This window comes from Chanodichthys erythropterus, chromosome 15, assembly GCF_024489055.1.
Source record: "Chanodichthys erythropterus isolate Z2021 chromosome 15, ASM2448905v1, whole genome shotgun sequence".
Lineage (NCBI taxonomy): Eukaryota > Metazoa > Chordata > Actinopteri > Cypriniformes > Xenocyprididae > Chanodichthys > Chanodichthys erythropterus.
The window spans coordinates 6218703-6235206 of record NC_090235.1 but is presented as its reverse complement, the minus strand read 5'-3'; the positions used below and the strand labels follow the sequence as shown (position 1 = coordinate 6235206).

General features: G+C 36.0%; 1 pseudogene; it reads right to left on the bottom strand.

Moving 5' to 3' along the window:
- Positions 1-278: 278 nt before the first annotated feature.
- LOC137002149 (interferon-induced very large GTPase 1-like) lies at positions 279-13574 on the bottom strand (annotated as a pseudogene).
- Between the last annotated feature and the right edge of the window lie 2930 nt (positions 13575-16504).

Below are 16504 nucleotides of genomic sequence, written 5' to 3'. Positions count from 1 at the left end.
ATATAGTAATCTAATCTAAAAAAAAAATATTTTGCTTGTTTAAATAAATTGAATAAAATTGTGGTTAGCTACTTTAGCAGACAACAATGCCAGTTTTAACAAATTTGTTCAGTGCTCTATTCCTGGTTCCAAAACATATTTCTTCATTTAATGTCATTCAGCAAACACTAGTTATCTAAACAAAAATTGCTGTACAATATTCTACAGGTCTTTGCACAGGCTCAGTTGCCTGGTCAGTGGTTCAGTTCACCTTTCCTTGTTATTATTGATATTTACTTTTAATTTTTTGAGTATTTGTATGTATTTTTCAAGCATTTATATGCCTGATGTTCAGATATGTAATACCAATCATAAGGTATGTCTGCTGGTTTAACATTGTATCGTTCAGCAAACTGAGCATTGTACTTGGCAAAGATGAACTTCCAGAAGTCAGTGGCCTCACTACTAGTGTCAGGCTGAATCCTCCAGTCTGGATAGACCTGTCTGTAATCCTTAAATGGATACCACTGATACCCTGTGTCTATATTTCGGAAATCCCCTTTACTAGCAACAAGAGATGAGCATATGTCAGGAATTAGTTTTCCTTCTGGAACCCATCTAAAGTTACCAATGCCCTGTGGCCGATGAGCGGAAGAAAAATGTTCAGAATGGTAATTTCCTCCAGCTTCACAAGGTGCACTGCAGAATGGACACTTTTTCCCGCAGCCAAACACTCTGCTGAAGAGCACCTCTTGAGGTCTGTTCAGTGACAGTCTGTTTAACTTATCCCTGACATCACTTTCTCTATATAACTGCTCTTTTAAGCTTTGATGCATTTTGTCTATCGATGATTTAAGACAATCTGCAAACTCAGCAGGGTCTGAGTTGTTTAAAGCCAGAGAAGCATTGAGGGTGTCAACTGGTATGACCAGCTCTTTATCAAGACGTGCAAAGACATTGGTCACAAAACTGTGGATGTTTGTTACCACTTGAACTCTTTTGCTATGGCGAATGTCCGCCTGTCTCTGTGCTCTTACAGCTTCCTTGATTTTTTTGATGATTGCGTTCAAATGTTTGATCTCTAACTTTAGAAAAGCATCTTCCTTTGAAAAATGGTCAATGATCTTCTCTGAAATCCACTCAGTTACAAACTTCTCATAGTTTTCCGCATAACCCAAAATATTTTCGAAGTCTTTATCCTGAAGCAGCTGTTTTAAAAGTGAACACTGGAAAAATGACCGTGTGCCAAAATCAAAGTTTCTTTCACCTGTCAACATTTCATCCACAATGTCAGGTCCAAGACGTTTCTGAATGTATTCCATCACGGCAGGGCCAAAGCATTTGATGGCACACATCTCTGCCTTGCTCTGGCACTGGTCTCGTTGGTAGTAGAGGTCTTTAAAGTCAGCTAACCATTGCTCCTTGAACCTTTCCAGAGATTTTAAAGGGTCAGTTCTCTGTATGTAGTCATCATGCATTTTCTGGAAAGATCTTGCTGCATTCCCGCAAATATGGATCTTGAGAGATGCTTCATTTTCTGGGCTGATCTGTAGATCCTTATAGCTTTCCATATTTTTGTCAATGTAGCACAATAACCCTTGTATGTCAGCACTAATATAGTCTGATTTTGCTCTTGTCTTACAACTAATGAATTCTCCACTTTTATGCATTATTCTTTCACATGCCGTTTGTATTAATTTGTTTCTTTTATCCCTTGGCTCAGGATGAGAATGTGTGAATGTTTGAATTATATTATTGTCTGTTTCAGCCTTTGCAAAAAAGGGTCCAATGCCACATTGATCTAGACTGGGGATATTTAACAGCATCTCACGTACTGCTCCACTTTTCATTTCCAAGTTATTGTGCAAAAGTCTGTAGGTTTCCTTCACCACATCTTGCCTAGGTAGAGATGTGAAGGAACACTGCCTCACAGTGCCATCCCACATTTTTTTAAATTCCTCATCTAGTTCACTTTCAGAGAGGTTGTTTCTTCTATTCTTAAAGACACTGATCAAATTGTGCACTTTGTCTTTCATGGTATCTCTCTGCTTTTGTTTTATAAGTTCCACCTTTTCAGTTTCCTTCTGTATCAAAACAGCATTCTCCAGTTTGTTCTTTAAAAACATCTCAGTCTCCTTTCGAAGACCCCGCACACAATTTAAAAAGTCCTCCTTGTGATTTTCAACAAGGTGCACATGATCCTCATTGCTTTCAAAGTATTGCTCAATTTTATCAAAAAGGATTTTCTCCTCTTTGTCAAGCTCATCAGCAAGTTCATTTTTTAAGTCAACCAATATGTCATCAATGTTAAGTGCATCCATTGACTGCACTGACATTACACCCATGTTAGTGATTTTGGTTTCAGATTTTGTGTACCAAGAAATCATGTGCTTCTTGAAGGCCCATTCCCAAGTGTTAATCTCCACACAAAGTTTGGAGTAGGCTTCAGCGATGAGGCTGTTGCGAAAACTGAAAATAAAGTTTTCAAATTGGACAGCCTTCCAGAGACTTCGTATCCATTCTTCAAATTCCATGAAATTTTGTGCTGGGACTTTTGTTGCCTTGAAAATGGCAAGTATACTATCCTTTAAATTACTCACCTCCTCACTGTAACCGGTACTAACAGGAGCCATTGGAGGAACACCAAGCCACAATCCAGGTATGTACCAGTTGTTTCCTTCAATGTTATACTCTAGAATGTCTGTCTGTAAATTTCTTGTTGGTGCCCCTTTTCTCCATTTTAGCAGCTGCTTGTGTCATTTCATCTAGATTCTGCAAGAACATCTTTCTCTCTCTCAAGGTCTTTTCATACACAGCAACATCTGCAGTGTTTTGATGCACAAAATGACAACTGGGCTTTTTCCCCACCTCTTTCATGCGGAGAAAGGCATGGACAACAATTTGCAAAGTGTCTTTCATTTCAGTAGCATTTTCCATGGCAATGTTGACAATAGTGATGTCGCTGAGTCCAACAACAAGGGTCGCAAGTTCGTTATCATGCTCATAACTATCAGCCAGTTTTTCCAACTCTGGAGATTTTAACCCCTCGGTGTCAATCACAAGGATATAGTCACATTGAAGCTCTGATCTGAATTCCTCAGATACGCCTATTAGAAGCATGAAGGCACCTCTTGTGCATCTTCCACTGCTAACAGCAAACTGAATTCCAAACATTGTGTTGAGGAGAGTAGACTTCCCAGTGCTTTGGACTCCTAAAACTGTAACAACTCGTATCCTGTTGTGAGGTGATGTCAGGTTGTTAAGCGCCGTAAGCACATCTCCAATCCATGTCAGTGGAATGTTTGATGCGTCTCCATCAATAAGTTCTAGAGGAAACCCATTCAGCATCAGCTGAGCACATATTTCTGGCAGTTTCTTCAGGTTAATGTTCTTCCAGTCTCCCTGAAAGTGAGCTGATTCATAAAGTTGACTTAACTCTCTCATGAAGTGTTGGACTCCTAAAGAGCTGCTGGAAATCTGATTATCCAGATCTCTGAGACGTTCTTTATCCTCTGTGTGATTCTTACATGCATCCCTATACTGCTCCTTAAGCTTTGACAGGTGTTTTCTTGTTAGACTGTCCAAAGTTATTTTCATCCATTTGAGAAAATATTGCTGCTCATTCAGGGAGCAGCTCAGGCCAGAGATGAACTGATACATTGATTCTTTTATGTCGTTGCTTCCTTGTTCCATTCTTATATTTTGAATTTCGCTTTTAAGTTCACTCTTGTAGTGCTCAATGTTTTGTTTGTTTGCCTTTTTAAGGCGGCACATTTCTTTCTCAAGTTTGGATACCTCTTTCCATGGTTTCCCTTGCAAAAGCAGTTCCTTCATTTTGTAATCTGGTATATTTGTGATGTCTTGTGTGATCAGGTCTGCCCTTTCCTTTGCTTTTTGACAAATAGTATTGTTTTCATCTACAAGTATCCCCAGATCTGGTGCGATCTTTGACATAGTTTCGATGCTCACTTTTGTACAATCTGCAAATATTTCAGCAACAGTCTTCTTTAGTTTAACAACAAATTCAGCATCATTCATCTTCCTATCCTTGTGGATTGTTGAGTATGTTTTGAGCTTCATCTGTGCCAATCTTTGTTTCAAATTGTCTCTTGATGCTGGACCATCTGTGGTACAAACCAGAACCAATTTTGATCTGTATCGCAGTGAATCCAGATATGTCTGGTTTGAGTCCAAATCATCACAGAACAGAAAAACTGCAGCAGATGCTTCACTCAAGAAGGTGAATTGGGCCTTAAAGTCAGAAACATCTCCACGGAGATTAGCAAAGGCTACTGGCTCTTTAAAAATGTCAATTTTTCTCCTCCCACCAGGGAGATACCAGCTCATTTCAACAAGACCATTAGAGATCTTTCTTGGAATGTTCCCATTTTCCAGTTTCCTATGAACAAAAGTGTCATGATTTTGCTGATTGTTGCTGAGGAGTTTGTTCAGAAATTCAGACTTGGATAAGCTACTTTTTCCTAGTCTGACGAAAGAGATCAGGGGCAAATCAGTTTGCACAATGCTATTTTCCTCTAAAGCATCTTCTCCCAAAGAATGGGATCTAAATTGCTTTGTTATGTCCCTCAAGGCCCAAAGCATCAGAGTGCACTCCTTCGTGTCACAGTTTGGCAGCAGCAAAGGCACAGAGAACTGACACATTGACATTTTTAGAGCCATCTCTTGCTGTAGGAAAGGATCAGCACAATGAAATAAAGCTGTGATCAAATCTAGTGGATTTATGCTCTCCTGATCTTTATAAAAATCAGTTTCCTCCATGATATTAATGGTTTCCGGTTCCCACATTTCAGACCTACACTTTGAAGCACATTTTATAAGTCTGGCTGATGAATTGACCATCATGAGCTTTCTGAGAAAAAGCCACGGCAAAGATTTAAAACTATGTGCAGTTTGGTCCTCATCTGATGGTTTCTTTAATTCCAAAACAGACTTTAGTGTCAGTTTATGCCTCAGGCGGTTTTGTAGTCCCAATTCCATTAATACAGATTCCATATTTATATCTGCAATAGAGTGTTATATATTTGCATTTTATACAGTATGTTATATATGTATATGTACAGTTATATATGCTTCAAATCAAGATGAGAAATTATTCTTTCTCTGCTGAAAAGACCAGCAAGCGTTTTGAATGTTGGTGCTCCAATCAAACTCGATAAAGTGATTCACTCATGTTTATTTATGTCGTTCCTAACCTATATGATTTTTTCTTCTTCTGAAGAACACAAAAGAAGATATTTTGAATATCCTTTTATAATTTATTTCAGTTTACATTGTAAGGTAGAAATTTTATCAGTGCATTTCTGCATTGCTTTGTTAGCACCATGCTTTGAGCTAAAGAAGAACCAAATCAACCTCGATCAGATTGGAAAGGTCTGTGCTGGTATTTTCAGCAGAGTTGTAAATAATAATAACTTACTTGTGCGTTGTGTGAATTTTACAGGAGTGCTCTCAATTTTTTTGCCATTTGATTCGACTACAGTGCAGACAGAGAAGGAATATTCAGTTCCTGGTTGTAAACTAAATACTTTTGCTTCTCTGTTCTTTGTTAGAATTGACATTGTATTGGCTTCGTCACTGTAGATGATCCTAAAACTGTTTTTGATCTTGTCATCAGTGATGGGATCAGTCCATTTCAGATAAACAGAAGTTGCACCATTTTTGACTTCCAGGTTTTCTGGAGGGAGTGGCTCTAGTGAGGGTTAAAAATATTGTATTGAGCAGAAAATTTTAATTTGAGGATTTTTGACTTAATATTATTAAAATGCATTGGCTGTACATAAGCAGGCTCCTAAATTAGTCACTTACTTGTGTGGACGATTAAAACAGCTGGTTCACTCTGTTTGCCATTATTCAGTATCACGTTTATTGTAGCTTTGTATTCAGTGGCAGGAAGAAGATTGCCCATCAAAATGGTATTTTCATTTGATTCCACATCCACTGACTGCATTTCTTCATCATTTTTATACAGTATAACTTGGAATTTGTAATTAGAGGGGTCCATTTTCTGAGGTGATGTCCATTTTAATAATACAGATGTTGGATCCTCTGACACATATTCAAAATTCTCAGGTGCTGGGATTGCTTTGGGGAAAAATAATGAGTAAACTCAAATATAATACAAAAAAAAAAAAAAAAAATTAACCTGGTTGAATAGCTAGGATCATTTTTTAATTTCTTTATTTTACATTCTCAACCAAGTTGGTGGTCTCAAAAACTTTTCACAAGCTCTTATACTCTAAAAAATGTTGTATTGTTTCAACCCAAATTTGGGTCAAATATGAACAAACCCAGCCATAGGCTTTTTAAATTAAATTTTTAACCCAGTGGTGGGGTTGTCAAAGGACAGAACAGAACAGAAAACACACATAGTAAATGAGGGAACTAAACAAGAACAGCTGAGGGTAAACTAATCAGTAACCATAGAAACTAATGAGAACTCGTATCCGCGGGGTCTTGAAAAGTATTAAAAGGTGATAAATCAATTTTGGGAAAATTAAGACCCTTAAAAAGTATTAAAAAGTCTTATCACGGCTTTATAAAGTCTTAATTTTTTTAATTTAGTCATTTTTATTAAAAAAACGAACAGGTACATAAACTAGGCTATTGTGGGTGCGTTCGTAAAATTACTGCGAAAATGTTTTAAGTATGTTTTATGTTTTCTAATACGTCACCGACGGAATGGTCCAGCGCTGCGCGGCGCCATCTGTAGGACAAAGCTCAGCAAAGATGTAGGAATATCTGATCAGAGTTGTACACGGATACACATTTTTAAATAAATCTGCCGTGGCAAAGCTACTGAAAGTGATTTTCGGTGCTGTAATCCATATATCATTTGCTGAAACAAACTCGTCATGGAGAGCGCGTCTCATGGTTGCGTAGTAACGACAGACGCCACCGCAGCGCCCGAGCGCTTTGGAAAGAAGAAAGCGGCGCCGACGCGTTTTCCATGCGTTTTTAGACGCGACATTTGAACGGTCCCTAAAAGAGTTCAAATGGCTCAACGCACCAAATGCGAGTAGAATCAGCGCTGAAACGTGTTCGGTAACTTTTTTTTTTTTTTTTATGAATGTGTTGGGAATTAAATATATAATTTGCAACGGCTGTGATTTAATTATATAGCATGCTTGCTGTAGCAGGTGTGTGTTTTCATTTTCGATTAACTGTAAATGCTACTTTGCTTGTGATGTTTAAATTTGCATTTAGAATGATTTTTAATTCTGTTGTTTACAAAGAGAAGTTTCAGTATCACATGATTCTTCAGAAATGCTGATTTGCTGCTCAAGAAACATTCACTATTTATATTATTAAGGTTAAAATGCAGTTTTTGCTGCTTAAAATTGTGGAAATCCAATTTAAACATTTCTGGTAAGATTTAAAAAATACAAAAATTGATACTTTAATCTGTCATACTTTAAAGTTATAAAGTGAGTGAAGAGTGAAGACATTTAAAATGTTACAGAATATATTTTAATAAATAATATATTTGATAAATACATGTAATATAATTTCAAATAAATGCTGTTATTAAACTTCCTGTTTTTCAAAGAAAAATATCACCGTTTCCACAAAAATATGAAGCAGCACAACTGTTTTCAGCATTGATAATAATCATAAATGTTTCTTGAGTATCAAATCAAATTGTAATTGTTCTGAAGGATCATGTGACACTGCAGACTGGAGTAATGATGCTGAAAATGATCACAGGAATAAATTACATTTTACAGTACATTTCGCAGGTACTTTAATAATAACAATTATATACACACACATATAAAATAATGTGTGTGTTTCCATCGTAGGTTAGGTCTTAAATTTAATGTAAGGTGGTATTAAAAAGGTCTTAAAAAGTCTTAAATTTAACTTGTTCATATCTGCAGATACCCTGTCATACAGACACAACAGGATTTACCTAAACAGAACATAATCGTGACAATGTCAGTAGTTCCGGTTTCACAGCTCTGTTTAGTTTCGGTTTCCTGGGTTTCTGTCTGATTATTATGTTTGTTAACATGGTTACTTATTGTTATTGTTGTCCCATTTAGTTTTCTTTGTTTGTTCCCTGCATTTATAGCCCTTAGTATACACTTTGAGTTTGTTGGATATTGTCTATATGTGGGTGCTTTATATGTGCTTTTATTTATATAATATTTTTATTTTTATCTTTTTTTTTCTGATGGATCAACACATTTTGTGAGAAAATACATCATTAAAGTGGTTTATTTTGCTTAAAAATCTTATATTGGCATGAGGATAAAAAAGGCTCACCAGGACGGGGCACCCAGTATAGTACAGCGGGGCTAAAGGCACACCAGGTTAAAAGGTGCTTTTGACTTTATTCTCCTTTAAACCAGTAGATAGCACTAAAATTCCCCTCAGCGCTTTTCTTAACAACTGCTGTTGACTATGCATGTAGAAATTTGGCTGATCCTTGACATGATTGCCGACAGCAACATGTCACATTCACACACTTTACATGGACTTTGTTTGTGAACCACTGGTTTAGCCTATTTATTAGCAAAACAAAAAAACAAAAACTCTAGGGCAGTTTCTTTCTGTGTTTTTTTTTTTTGCCCTCCATCCTAAAACAATGTGTTCCTGGCCATCCAGTTTGCAATTTTGACTACAAAAACTGAGGTTTTTCAGATTTTCTGTTGAGGCATTCTCTCTAGGATTTAGGATTCTTTCATTATATACTTCTCCTTCACTGGAAACTGAAAATAAATCATCCCTGCTAAATGTTTACTCTTTTAATTCTTGCATCAGGAAACAATATAAGTCAACACCATTATTACTAAAAGTTAGCTAAGAAGTTTTTCCTACTAAAGCAAGGTGTATGGGTAAAGTTTTCCTACTTTTTCTTTGGCAAAAGGGAAGACAACAGCGTTTTTTTCTCTGTTTTCTCTAGTCATGATTTCAGCCCCCCCCCACCCCACTTTTCTACAGTATAGGCAGCCAAGTTTTAGTGAAACCCCATTTTTTGAGCACAGAAGTACCCATATAGTTATTGTACCTTTAGCCCCAACAGCAGGGCAAACTGTAGATTTAATTACCTTGAAACTGAAAAGACGGGACAATCAGTTATTCTATAGGTAACCTTTCCTCAGCATTTGGCCTTTACGATTTCTTTCCCTTGCCCCTGACTTACTAACAAATAGAGAGCACAGGAAAAAAACAAAAACCTTGGGGCCCTATTTTAACAATCTAAGTGCATGATCTAAAGCGCACAGATGGTGCTCTTAGGGTGTATTCGAATCCACTTTTGCTAGTTTAAGGATGGGAAAAATGGTCGGCGTCCAGCACATGGTCTAAAGGGGTTGTCCCTATTCTCTTAATGAGTAATGGGTGTGTTTTGGTCATAAAAAGCAATAGGAGTCTTATCTCCAATCAGAGTCTTATCTCCCCCTAATCTATTTAAAAGCCAGTTATGCTCGCACCATGGCGGATTCACTATTTACATGGCAGAATTTGCTTCTGTGCGTCCCTGTGTGTGTAATAAGCTGAGTGTAATAAGCAGAGCCTGTTGTGCACCTGCATATAGGTGCATATTATTAAAGGATTAGTTCACTTTCAAATGAAAATTTCCTGATAATTTACTCACCCCCATGTCATCCAAGATGTTCATATCTTTCTTTTTTCAGACGAAAAGAAATGAAATGTTTTTGATGAAAACATTCCAGGATTTTTCTCCATTTAGTGGACTTCAATGGCCTCCAAACAGTTGAAGGTCAAAATTACAGTTTCAGTGCAGCTTCAAAACGTTCTTCACGATCCCAGATGAGAAATAAGGGTCTTATCTAGAGAAACCATCACTCATTAAACTGTAATTTTGACCTTCAACCGTTTGGGTTCCATTGAAGTCCACTATATGGAGAAAAATCCTGGAATGTTTTCATCAAAAACCTTCATTTCTTTTTGACTGAAGAAAGAAAGTCATGAACATCTTGGATGACATGGGAGTGAGTAAATTATCAGGAAATTTTAATTTGAAAGTGAATCCTTTAACGCTCTTTACATAACAAAACAAATACTGCGCCATTTGACTTTTGACCAGGTTTCAGTTGGTCAATGGTGCAGTCTATTTCAGTTGCCTCAAAATAGCAACACGCCAACAATGTGCCTGAACACACCTCGTTTTCAGACCAGCCATGGGTGCACAAATGGGTGCAGATACATTTGCTATTTAAACAGGACATGAAAATGATAACTGCATCGGGTTGAAACTAGCAAAAAACACTTGTGTCATGTCTGGCGCCGCATTGCGCTGGGTGTATGATATAGGCCCTTGTTGTCTTCCCTTGTACCAAAGTGGTAGAAAAACTTAAACATCCATAATGCATTGGGCATGTTGCCATCCAAGTCCATTCCAACATGTCTGCTCTGGATACGGTTGTCAAGAGTCAAATACTGCCTTGCTTTAGTAGACAATACTTCTTAGCAAACTTTTAGTCATAACTGTGTTGCTCCCGGGTGCATAACTTGCATAACTTGTATTGCTCCCGGGTGCAAAAATTCAAAGAGTAAATGTTTAGCAGGAGTGAGTTATTTTAAGTTTCCAGTGAAGAATCCAGCACACTGTAGGCAGTGGCTAAAGACTGCAAAGAATCATAAATACAGATGAAAGAATATGCCATGAGAGAAAATCTGAACAAAATCTGTGTTTGTAGTCAACATTTCAAACGGAAACAGTTCAAATCATGAAGACTGTGCTTTAGGCCAAACAGAGGGGAAAAACTGAAAGACACTGCCATTCTGTCAGTTCCGTGAAGCAAAACGCAATTTTGTACAAGTAAAAAAGCTGTTGCCATATTGCTTCAGTTTTCCTATAATTATATAACAAATACAATATATTGCTGTTTAAAGAGTAGACAAAGTACAATACAGTTTTCAGTAGCTGGGTTTCCATTACAGATTTGAGCAAAACTTTTGCGAAATTTTTAAAATATCGATAAAAAACTATTGCAAAATGATGCCGTTTCAATTAACCAATGTTATGCAACTAAAACGTTTTTTTGTTAAAGCTGCAGTCTGCCATCAGTCCTCTTTGGCGCCATCTCTGTTTGAAACCTGCAATTGCAGTCATATGCGGAATAGCTTTCTGTACGTGCTTTGTGCCTCGGCACGGATGAATATAATGTTTGCTGTCAGTCACTGCACCGGTGTGGATACTGTACTTCAGAATCACAGATTCTACAGCTTGAAAGTATGACCAATATAAGAATTTTCACTGGAAAATATCATCTGAACAAGTAAGTAACATTTCTTTTGTTCTGACCAACTGAGGAAAAAGCATTAGGCCTACAATAAATTGCGCTGCCAATGATGATTAAATCTAACGATCGCTTAGCTCGGATCATGTCACATGCAAATTATTATTACTGTTAAACTTTGTTCTCAAATTGTTATTGTTAACAACATCAGCATTGCATGATTATGTGTATTTAGTGTGTATTAGCGTTACCTGTAGATTTCAATTTATCTAACCACTCCACAATCCAAAGTCTTTTGCTTTTTGACTATGAGTGAATCTCCAGTTGTCACTGATGATTGTCATTTGGATCTTTCTGGATTACAATCCACCATCAAAATGATAAGTTTAATTATTTCAGCTACTTTGAGAACAGGCTATAAATGATCTGCTACAAGCAGCATCCTCCTCACATGATAAAGTCGACTAGCCTGGACAGGACTCCTTCCTTTCTGTTTATGGACATGACGTAATGACGCACAGACAAACTTCTGCATGCTCGAATTTCCCGCGGAAATCCACCAGGTCGCTCTTATTATATAATATTATTATAAGCTTACTTTTGTGAATCGAGCTAAGATAATGAGATAGTTTTGAACACTGGCTGGTTATGTACTTGCTCAAATTGATTTTGGATCATTTTTAACCAAAAAAAGTTATTTAGTCTTTTATGAATTTAATAAAGAACCCTGTGTCGTCTTCTGTTCAGACATACCACGCCATCTTTAAAGAATGTTTGACATTTACGGCGTTTCCATTGCAGTTTTGCGCAATATTCCTTTTTCGAATTACCACCTCATACAAACTTAACTTTTTTTGCAAGATAATGGAGTTTTTTTAAATTGACATCTTTACAATTTGCGATCTCAATTTGTACAATTTGACGGGAAATGGAAACGCAGCTAGTGACAAACCTACTGTTACAATAACTGTTCTGTTAATGACCCAACTGCCCATGGGCAGGGATAGAAAAATGCAAAAGTACAATCTGCAGTTTTCACTAAAACCCTAGAGCTGTCAAAAGTCTGTTAGATGATGTGTTTTTGCTGACAAATATACATGAATTTTTCAGTCCAGGTAACTCAGAGAATAAGTAAACATTTGTTCAATTACATATGTTGTAACAATACAAATTGGTTTGAAAATTGGCCAAGTTACACTTTAAGTCCTGGCAACAACCCCTAACATTGTGTTTTGCATGGGCAAGTTCTACTCACATATAGAAAATGTAAAAATCTAGCTTTAGAAACTTTAAAATGAGTCATTTTGATATTTTAGTAAGTTTTAAAGCAGTTAGGCTTAATACAGGATGCAGGTGGAGTTAAAGCACTTACTAAAGTATGCATTCTGCAGTTTAAAAAAAAGTACTCTACAATGCACTTTAAAAACACACCCATAAAGATATTTAAAGAATGAAGAAAAACAAATCACTGTATGTCTTTTCATCATATATTTTTTTTTTGTATCTATTATGCTAATTTACGGATGAATCCAAAACTAACACATTGTTTTCTTTTGCTTTCAATCTACTTTTCAGTTTAGATGCTTCTTTTTGTAATGTACATATATATTGTCAAATTGATTTTCTACTTTTTGCACTAAGAAGTCAATGGTGAAAATTGATCAATTTTCTTTGATTATTTGTGGTATTGTATTTTATCATAATATAATGTACATGATCAATGTAAGCAGAAATAAGTTTATATACCTGTACACACAGATTGAGAGAAACACTTGCAGTTGTCCTCAATAGACACTAATGTGATGTCATATGTTGTTCCAGGTAGGAGTTGTTGTATCTCATAATGATTTGCACGTGTTGTGTAAGAACAAGTTACTCTTGAAGCCTTCCATTTGATTTTGAATGTCTGTTGTCTATTTGCAGTCACATCTGGATCTCCCCACTCTAAGCGCACAGAGTGCGGTCCTACATCAGTGAATCTAATGTAACCTGAAGGAAGGGAATATTTGGAGAAGATTTTATTTACATGATTGTTGCCTCTTTTTAATGAGCTGGAGGGTTTTTATTAAAGCTGAAGTGTATAATTTCTTAGTCACTTGTCACCACAGAATTACGTTTCTAAACCACTTTCATGTACACTACCTCTCATCTTGCACAAACTCATTGGTTGAACTAATGGATGCATGTAAATTACAAATATATTACCCTACCTTTAGTTTCTTCTTCTTGTTTATATCTTGTTTTCCTGTTTTTACACAACACAATTTTTTTTTAAAATGTGTCCTTTCACAGTAAATTATAAATGTTTATAACCCCCCCCCCCCCCCCCCCCCTTTACCTTTGAATGCTTTCATCGGGGTCCTCCATCTCTTTCTTATTTATTTATGCATAGAATTTAAGAAACTGTTAAAATGTTTAGATGAAATGAAGAGGAACATAGTTACGTTTTGAATATGTATTACATAACAAATAAGTTTAAAAAACACTGCTAAAGTCAAACTATAATCAGTTATACTCACAGGTTGATCCACATAAGTGTAGTTTTAGACATGCATCTTCCTTGAGACTTATAAGAAAAAGTGAATGTGCTTTCATCTCTATCTAAATAAAACACATTCCCATGCACTAAACAGTAATTAGTTAAATACTTTCACTTTTAAATATGCATAAGCTCAATTCCTGTCATGGGTGGAGGATGAAATGACTGCAGGGAAAACCTGTTGTATTGAATAAAGACTCTGTTACATTTATTTCCTTTCATTTACAGGTCATACTTACAATGCTCAAAAAAATGTCTTCTATTATTGTTATTTATACACAGTACAGTGTGATTTAAAAATGTGCTCTTATACACAGCTTATTGGATCTGTTTTCACCTGCTGGGCTCACATATGATATGGCTTGTCTATTTAGTTTTACTAGAACACATGTTGCTGGTAGCCATTGGCGTCCATAGTATTTTTCCCCCACATATATATGGAACTTGTTGTTTACCAGTATTCTTCAAAATATAGGCCTATTCTTTTGTGTTCAACAAAATAAAGAAATTCCTAAAGGTTTGGAACAACTTGAGGGTGATTAAATGATGAAGTGTTCACTTTTCCTTGTGGAGTATGTTTATTATGGATTGATGTGGATGGAAGCACTTTCTTCATCTCATACTCATTGACCCCTTTCACTGCGATTATAAAGTTCAGATGCATCAGGATATTTATTAAAATATCTCAGATTGTGTTCATCAGAAAGAAGAAAGTCATATACACCTAGGATGGCTTGAGGTTTAGTAAAGCTTGGGCTAATTTTCATTAAGTGAACTAATCCTTTAAGACGTGGCCAAGATATTGCTCATTTATTTTGTACATTCGTTGTGAAGGAATATCATGCATAAAACATGTTTTCAGATATTGAAAGGATGACAAATCAGTACTGCAAAAGTGTAGAGTGCTTATACACCACAAGAAGGTTGCTCCTGAATTATATTGACATGTCAGGGTGTTTTGGCCAAGTCAGGTAATCAAAGCAGATACTGAGGGAACATGTCAGGTGCAAACCTAAACCTGTTTTGCAGCTCAGAAAATGACATGAAATTATACTTTCACTTTAACTGTGTGCTCACTGCCAAAGCTGAAAATGCTGCTGTGTGGGATTTTTTTCTGATTAATGTTAATCTTACACTCATTTTCCGGCATGCATTACAAAACATCATAGCACACTTTCAAAAGGTAAGAAAAGGAATACTTTACCCTGCTGTATGACATCTCTTATGCCAGAGAAAATCCAAACAAACATTTAATGCAGTTTCAATAATGGGAATCATGTTGAGAATAAATTTCCTTGTTAAATTAAAACTCAAAAGTAAATCGCACATGGTTTTTATAATATATTTTTTACTTTGTAATGTTTTTGTCTTTGAAAAAAAAAAAAAAAAATATATATATATATATATATATATATATATATATATATATATATATATATATATATAATTTGGCTGTAAAAAATAGAGTACATTTTTAAGTTGGTCCAAAGTATCTTTTTTTTTTCCTCCAGTGTATGCTGCCCTCAACTGGCAAACAGAAAGCAGAAGTTGATGAACGTGATTTCAGTAAGTACAACAGGCTCCTGGATCAACATCTTTGTTCAACCAATCAATCAATCAATCAATCTGATTTGAGTGATACAATTACAGTTTATGTTAGGTTTAGATTTAACTACTAACAGCTTGGTCAGCGCAAACCCTCTTTTGGTGTAAAAAAACCAAACAAACAAAAAACCAACTAGTCATAGACAGTTATTTTTGCAGCTGACCTTATTGCATAGGCATATGCATTTGTAGGAGTTTGTCTTTCAGACACAAAATTTATGGGAGGAGGGTATTAAAGTGAATCATGCAAGGTGATTTACTAAGGTTTGGTTAGGGTTAGGGTTAGCATGCAATCTAAATTTTCCTCATAATACATTTACATATGAACAAGTATTACACAAAAGTTCTCTTGTGACTCTCTTACAATGTGCCACAGATATTTTTCCATTCAATAACCTCAAATCAGTCAGACCAGCTTATTGCCACAGAAAAGTGCCCAGCAAAGGTTAAATACCAAAGATTGCAACAATTGATTATTGAACAAAGGCAAAACCCACTATTTGTGTCTGAATTTAAAAATAAAGTCATCAGTACTGTGTTATAACAGGCCTGGGCCCTCATTTATCAACAGTGCGTAGAAAAGGTTCTATTGTCCAATGATTGAAATTTAGAATGTGCCTAAGTACAAGAAAATCCGCATTTATCAAACGTGCGAACGCAGTTCTCGCACATGAGTAAGCAATCATTGTTGATAAATCCAACATGTGCGTAAGTACCATGCTCGTTCACGTTCAAGGTCATTAGCATTCGGAAACGCCTCCAATGAACCATATATGGTGACAACACTTCCCTTTAAATATCACATGACTGTGTTTTTTCCTCACCGCAATAATGGCAAAGAGAGCTCTTGCCAAGCAGATCAGCATGATCTTGGAAAACACGCTCTCTGTGGAGCGCATTGTTTGCAAAGTAAAATAAAGATAAAGTTTACTTAATTTTTCTTTTGCAAGTTTTTGCACACATAGACTATTTAAGTTTCTATTAAATTTCAAATATGGATTTAAGTTAATCTACTTAGCTAAGATAAGTAAAATTATAAGTAATTTTTTATTTAGTTGAAAATTCTTTTGCAATATATTTTACACACACAAAATAACGCTCAATGAACCCATACTAATAATATGTATGCTATACTTACAAACAACAAAGCAAG